Source organism: Arachis hypogaea, chromosome 19 (assembly GCF_003086295.3).
Source record: "Arachis hypogaea cultivar Tifrunner chromosome 19, arahy.Tifrunner.gnm2.J5K5, whole genome shotgun sequence".
NCBI classification, from domain to species: domain Eukaryota; kingdom Viridiplantae; phylum Streptophyta; class Magnoliopsida; order Fabales; family Fabaceae; genus Arachis; species Arachis hypogaea.
Window position 1 is genome coordinate 100071748 of NC_092054.1, and position 7745 is coordinate 100079492.

Sequence of the window (7745 nt, forward strand, 5' to 3'; positions counted from 1 at the left end):
TCAGAATGGACCATCCTGGATATATTCTATGATGGTCTGTCTGAATTATCAAAGATGTCATTGGACCATTCTACAGGTGGATCCATTTACCTAAAGAAAACGCCTATAGAAGCTCAAGAACTCATTGACATGGTTGCAAGTAACCAGTTCATGTACACTTCTGAAAGGAATCCTATGAGTAATGGGACGCCTATGAGGAAGGGAGTTCTTGAAATTGATGCTCTGAATGCCATATTGGCTCAGAACAAAATATTGACTCAGCAAGTCAATATGATTTCTCAGAGTCTGAATGGAATGCAAGCTGCATCCAACAGTACTCAAGAGGCATCTTCTGAAGAAGAAGCTTATGATCCTGAGAACCCTGCAATAGCAGAGGTGAATTACATGGGTGAACCTTATGGAAACACCTATAACCCCTCATGGAGAAATCATCCAAATTTCTCATGGAAGGATCAACAAAAGCCTCAACAAGGCTTTAATAATGGTGGAAGAAACAGGTTTAACAATACTAAACCTTTTCCATCATCCACTCAGCAACAGACAGAAAATTTTGAGCAGAATCTATCTAGCTTGGCAAATATAGCCTCTGATCTATCTAAGGCCACTTTGAGTTTCATGAATGAAACAAGGTCCTCCATTAGAAATTTGGAAGCACAAGTGGGCCAGCTGAGTAAAAGAGTCACTGAAATCCCTCCTAGTACTCTCCCAAGCAATACAGAAGAGAATCCAAAGAGAGAGTGCATGGCCATAGATTTAACCATCATGGCCGAACCTACAAGGGAGGGAGAGGACGTGAATCCCAGTGAGGAAGACCTCCTAGGACGCTCAGTGATCAATAAGGAGTTCCTCAATGAGGACCTAAAGAAATCTGAGGCTCATCTAGAGACCATAGAGATTCCATTGAACCTCCTTCTGCCCTTCATGAGCTCGGATGAGTACTCTTCTTCTGAAAAGAATGAAGACATTACTGAAGAGTAAGTTGCCAAGTACATTGGTGCAATCATGAAGCTGAATGCCAAATTATTTGGTAACGAGACTTGGGAAGATGAACCTCCCTTGCTCACCAATGAACTGAATGCATTGGATAGGAAGAAATTATCTCAAAAAAAATAGGATCCTGGTAAATTCCTAATTCCCTGTAACATAGGCATCATGAACTTTGAGAAAGCTCTGTGTGACCTGGGGTCAGGAATAAACTTAATGCCACTCTCCATAATGGAGAAACTTGGGATCTTTGAGGTGCAAGCTGCTAGAATCTCATTAGAGATGGCAGACAACTCAAGAAAATATGCTTATGGACAAGTAGAGGACGTGTTAGTAAAGGTTGAAGGCCTTTACATTGATGCCAAGGCATCATAGGCTAGTTTCACTAGCATTTTTCTGTTAGTTTTAGTTGTTTTATGCATTTTCTTGAGCTTAAAGTAACCAAAAATGGTTAAATGAAGAACAAAGTAATGAACCATCCAAACAATATGATTTTGATGCAAATTCCATGAGTTTTAGTTATATTACTTAAATGCTATGAATGGAAGATTTCTCATGAAATTTTGCAAGACTTTGATGCAATTGTTTGGATGATTTCAGGGAAGAAGAGGCTAAGCAAGGAAGCAACAAAATCAATAAAGGAAGCTGGAATATCACATGTGGAGTTTAAGTTCCAGTTTAAGCCTAAACTGGAGCTTAAACGCCAAAATCATGAAGGATAAAGAATGCTGGGATTGAAGTTTAACCTCCAGTTTGACCTCAAACTGGAGGTTAAACGCCAGAATGAAAAGCCTCACTAAAGAAGCATTCCACGTTTAACCTCCAGTTTGACCTCAAACTGGAGGTTAAACGCCAGAATGAGTATGCCACCCAGGGAGGAGTTCCACGTTTAACCTCCAGTTTGACCTCAAACTGGAGGTTAAACGCCAGAACCAGGAAGAGTACCAGGGAGCCATTCCACGTTTAAGCTCCAGTTTGACTCAAACTGGAGCTTAAACGTGTTCGATAGCTTTTCTACTCCAGGGTTGCTCTCTCCATTTCCACGTTTAACCTCCAGTTTGACCTCAAACTGGAGGTTAAACGTGTTCGACACCTCCAGGGCTACCATTCTAAGCTTCCACGTTTAACCTCCAGTTTGACCTCAAACTGGAGGTTAAACGTGTTCGACCTCCAGTATGCCTCCACCCTTTTCCACGTTTAACCTCCAGTTTGACCTCAAACTGGAGGTTAAACGTGTTCGACCTCCAGGGCTGCCCTTCCTATCTCCACGTTTAAGCTTCAGTTTAACCTTAAACTGAAGCTTAAACGTGTTCGACTACATGACTCTCCAGGGCTACCTTCTTCCATTTCCACGTTTAAGCTTCAGTTTAACCTTAAACTGAAGCTTAAACGTGCTTCTACAAAAGGCCTCACTGGAAGTGTCTGGCGTTTAAGCTGCAGTTTAAGCTTAAACTACAACTTAAACGCCACTCTTGGAAAAGGTTTCTGGGCCAAAAATATTGTGATTTAAGTTAGTCTTTGAGCACAAATATTAACTTAAACTTACTTTGGTATGAAACCCAATTGAATATCATGGTTTATGGGATTGGGCCTGAAGGATTGATGAGTTTGAAATCTCAATTTATTGAGTCATGTGTCATTATTTGATTATCACTAAGTTGGCTCAATAAATGTTACAGGATTTGGATCAACAACCTCATCAAGATTATGGATCGTAAACCCAAGGCAAAAGGAAAGCAAGGAGAGGCCTCAAAGCCCAAGAAGCACAACTGAAGCTCAATATAGAAAGTGTATAAATAGGATAGAAGTTAAGTTAGAGTGGACTTTTACTTTTCACTTTTAGCTAGTTTTCCTTTTCTTTGTAATTGAATTCAGAGCTATGATTCACTAAACCCCCTTTCATTGGGTTAGGGAGCTCTATTGTAATTCAATGAATCAATAATAGTTTATCTTCTTCTTCAATCTTTTCTCTTGAATTTTGTTAGAAAGCTTCTCGATCTAATTCCATTGAGTAGTTGTCTTGGGAAAGAAACTACTCATACTTGGAATCCTTCGGAGCCTTGGGAAAGGAATGGAGGATTCATGCTAGAGAAGCTTTCTCACAGTGGATTGGATTGGGGTTTGGATGGATATTGTGACATGTAATCCTACCAAATTGTGGTTCATGAAATTGTGTGGTATAATCAGTGATCAAGCATCATCTCTTCTTATGAACATTTAAACCAAGGGATTGGGAATTTGTTTGTTTTTAGAGAGCATTGGTGAGCCAAGGAATTGGGATCCAATCATATAAGATTGCCAAGCAAAATTCAATGAACGCATTGGTTGAGGAAGAGATAAACATATTTTGATTCGGAGATCTCAATATCTCCTATAACCCAATGAATTCCCCATTTCTGATTTCCACTTTCTCTTTACATTCTGCAACTCAATTCTTGCAATCACCCCCATTCCCTTTTAATTTCAGCAATTTACATTCTGCTCTTTAATTCATGCAATTTAAGATTCAGCCATTTAATTTTCTTGTCATTTACTTTTCCCGCCAATTTTACATTCCGCAATTCTCATCTCAAATCTTGATTCAGCTCAACTAGAACACACTTCTAATCCGAATTGCTCACTCAACCAATCCTTGTGGGATTCGACCTCACTCTATTGTGAGTTTTTACTTGATGACGATAACCGGTGCACTTGCCGGAAGGAATTTTGCCGATCGTGCAATTTCCTAAATCGTAGCATAACAAGTTTATGTGCATCAAGTTTATGGCGCCGTTGCCGGGGATTGGTTTTCGATTGACAATTCTCAAATTGGAAGCTAACTAGATTGAGCAATTTTCTCTTGCTTTGTTAATTCTGTTCAAGATACTTGTTGAATTTTAATTTCTGCACTTGGTTACATGCTTTCCTTCTTTATGCCTTTAAATTCATGCAACTAACTCACTGACTCACTAACTGTTTGAATTAATTCCTCAATTGAGCTAACCATACTCTTCCATTAACCAAGAGTATTTCACTTGTTTGTGTTTGAGCTGTGTTCTTGTATGACAGGTAGGAGAGGAGAGACATCAACTCCTCCATATACCGAACCAGAGAGGACCCTTCATAGACTTAGAAGGGAAGCAAGAGGGAAGAGAGTAGTGGGAGAAGAGGAATCTGAAGGAGAATCTGAGGACAATTTTGAGGAAGCTTTAGATCTCAACATGGATAGAGAAGTTCACAACCATGAGAGAGCTGATGGAAACGATGCCATCCCTGAGAGGAGGGTTCTTAGTTCATACATAAACCCAACCTCTGGGAATTGTGGTAGTAGCATCCAGAAACCACCCATTCAGGCCAACAATTTTGAGCTCAAGCCACAGCTAATATCACTTGTGGAAAATCATTGTTCCTTTGGAGGAAGTGCTAATGAAGACCCAAACCAACATCTCACAAAATTCCTGAGAATTTGTGACACTGTGAAGTCCAATGGAGTCCAGGAAGATGCCTATAAACTGCTTTTGTTCCCATTTTCACTTAGGGACAAAGCAGCTAAGTGGCTGGAATCATTCCCAAGGGGGAGTCTAACAACATGGGATGAGGTGGAAAGCAAGTTTCTGGCACGTTTCTACCCTCCACAAAAGGTCAATAGGCTTCGATCTGAGGTTCAGACTTTTAGACAACAAGATGGTGAAACTCTCTACGAGGCATGGGAGAGATTCAAGGACTTGACAAGGAAATGCCCACCAAACATGTTCCATGATTGGGTGCAACTGCACATCTTCTATGATGGGCTCTCTTATGAATCAAGGAAGGCTGTAGACCATTCATCAGGAGGTTCATTGAACAGGAAAAAGACTGTGGAAGAAGCCATTGAAGTGATCGAGACAGTGGCTGAGAATGAGTACTACTATGCATCAGAAAGGCACAACACTAAGGGAGTCATGGAGCTGAACCATTTTGATACAATTCTAGCCCAAAACAAGGTGTTTGCCAAGCAACTAGCAGAGCTTACCAGGCAAATAGAAACAAAGCAAGTGGCTGCAATACACACACAAGATCAAGAGGAAGTAGGCATTGAAGGAGGTGATTGGGATGAGGCTAACTATGTGGGAAACCAGCAAAGGCAATCATATGATCCACATTCCAACACTTACAACCCAGGCTGGAGAAACCACCCAAACTTTGGGTGGGGAAACCAACAAACCCAACCACAAAACCACAAACCTTACAACCACAACCAACATAACAATTCCACATACCAAAACTCCAACCAAAGATCATACCAAGCCACACAAAGCACCTACTCCCAACCACCATATCATGGCCAAAATAATCAACATACCCAACCTAATCCGAACCAACAATTTCAAGATCAATTAAACCGGATAGAAGGAATGATGGCAACCATGAGTCAAGACATAGTTGAATTGAAGAGCTTCAGGGATGATGTGAGAACTACCTTAAGAAACCATGGTGAAAAACTCAAAAGGATGGAATCTCAAGTAGGAGAGCTATCTCAACAGGCACCCAAATCAACTGCAGTGTTCCCTAGTGACACAGAAAAGAATCCTAAAGGGGAACAAAAGAGAGTAAGATGGGAAGAATGCAAAGCCATCACCATAATGAAGGAAGTCTCAGAAGAAGAAGGAATCGGGCCCTCAGAGCAGGAACCAGAAATCTTGAAGGAAGGTGTGGAAGAAGTTAAGCAAGAAGGTGGAACTGAGCAAGCCAAGGAACTGCAAAAAGGCATGATGGAAATATACCAACCAAAAGCACCATTTCCTGAGAGGTTAGGAGGAGGTGAAAAAAGGAAAACCTACTCAAGGTTTCTAGAGACATTTAACTCTCTTCATGTCAATATTCCCTTTCTTGAGATTCTTCAGCAAATGCCCACACACATCAAGTATTTAAAGGAATTGTTAAGCAAGAAAAGAGTTTTGAAGGGAGGACAAACGGTAACAATGAACAAAGAATGCAGTGCTCTCATCAAGAAGGACACACTCTCTAAGAAAACGGACCCAGGAAGTTTTCATATCCCTTGCATCATAGGGGAAACAAAAATTGACAGAGGATTCTGTGATCTAGGAGCTAGCATAAATGTGATGCCTCTAACTCTTATGAAGAGGCTACAACTGAATGAGGTGAGATCCACTGATGTAATCATACAACTGGCTGACAAAACTCAGAAGCAAGCTGAAGGGGTAGTTGAAAATGTGCTGGTGAAAGTGGGGAATTATTATTTCCCCACAGACTTTGTCATTGTGGACATGGAGGAAAGCTACTTACACCCTATCATTCTGGGTAGACCATTTCTAGCCACTACTAGAGCGCTCATAGATGTAGAACAAGGAGAGCTAATTCTGAGAATACATGATGAACAGCTCATTTTCAAAGTCTTCAAACCTGCATCTGAGCCTGAACCAGAACCTGAAAAGCCTAAAGATGATAGTAGCCATCCGTGTTTGGAGGAAAGTAATCCAGCAGCTGAGACTCTAAAACAGTCATTGGAAGGCAAACAAGAGTTGCAAGAGTTAGAGCCACAAGAATCAGTGGAAACAGATCAGAAGGATCCTCCTGACATAAAGGTCAATGAAGAAATCCTCAAGAGAAAGGGAAGAGTGATAGGGAGATTGCCAAGAGGATGGAGAAACAAGAAAATTCCCACTGAAGGTTTTTCTCCGGGAGATAACGTGATATCAAGTCATTATCTGCCAATCCCACCTGGCCTCAAAACCATTCCTTCCCAGCTCCCTCAAGTGTTCACAATCAGGAAAGTTCTTTCTATGGAACATTTAGAGGTCATGAATGAATCAAGTGGGGACGTTTTCATAGTGAGAGGAGAAGACGTCAAGCACTACAATCCACCCTAACAAGGGACAACCGTCAAGCTAGTGACGTTAAAGAAGCGCTTCATGGGAGGCAACCCATGTTTTTATTATCCTTAATCTTTAGTGCTTTGCTTTACATCTAATAAAGCATGGTTTCTTATGCATGAACTTGAATCCTCAGGACAACTATTGATTAAGTGCACTAAACCTTGCATGTAAATTACAATGGGTCTCTAAGTTTGGTGTGCCTGATGGCACTCCCAAATCTTACTCAAATTGAATTCCATCTTTCATTCAAGGTGCACAACCAAACATTAAGTTTGGTGTTCTTTTTGAACACAGTTTATGAAAAGCAAGAAGTTCCTCTGGATTTCAAAATTCATGACAAGTATACCATTCACATGTTTTAATACTTTGGTTTCAATTACTTAGGGTAGTCACTTTGTTTAGAATCAAAGAGCCAAGGTGACTATGATTTATTAGAATTATGCACACTCATTAAGGACAACCAATATGGATTTCATGTCATCAGGAGACTTAACCAAACACTAAGTTTGGTGTCCAAATAATAAGTGTGCATACATGTAGAAGTCACGGCTATAAGCTCATAAAGACAAGCATTGATTTACATGTGCAAATACTATTCATGATTCACATGGACCGAAAAAAATGATAGCAAATTTGTTTGTTTGTGCAGGTACAAAAGAAAAGACAAAAATGGAGGAAAAAGACAAAGGGAGGTACGTGCTTGGTCAAAAAGAAAATTCACAAATCTTTGAAACTAACACATGGGAAAAGGAAGTTCTGCAAGAAAAGAAAGCTACATGTACAACCTAATGCATCCAGAATACTTCCAAGAAAATGAAAAGCCAATCGTCCTTATCTACAATTCATATATTTACCATCAAGCCACCCTTCACAAACCACCCTAGCCGTTCATTTTTCACTCATGGG

The 7745-nt window shown here is 40.4% G+C and overlaps 1 non-coding gene across 1 annotated transcript; it reads right to left on the minus strand.

Moving 5' to 3' along the window:
- Nucleotides 1-4610: 4610 nt before the first annotated feature.
- LOC112781856 (small nucleolar RNA R71) lies at nucleotides 4611-4714 on the minus strand. The gene has a single exon (XR_003192609.1). It is a non-coding gene; the product is annotated as a small nucleolar RNA R71 (small nucleolar RNA).
- Between the last annotated feature and the right edge of the window lie 3031 nt (nucleotides 4715-7745).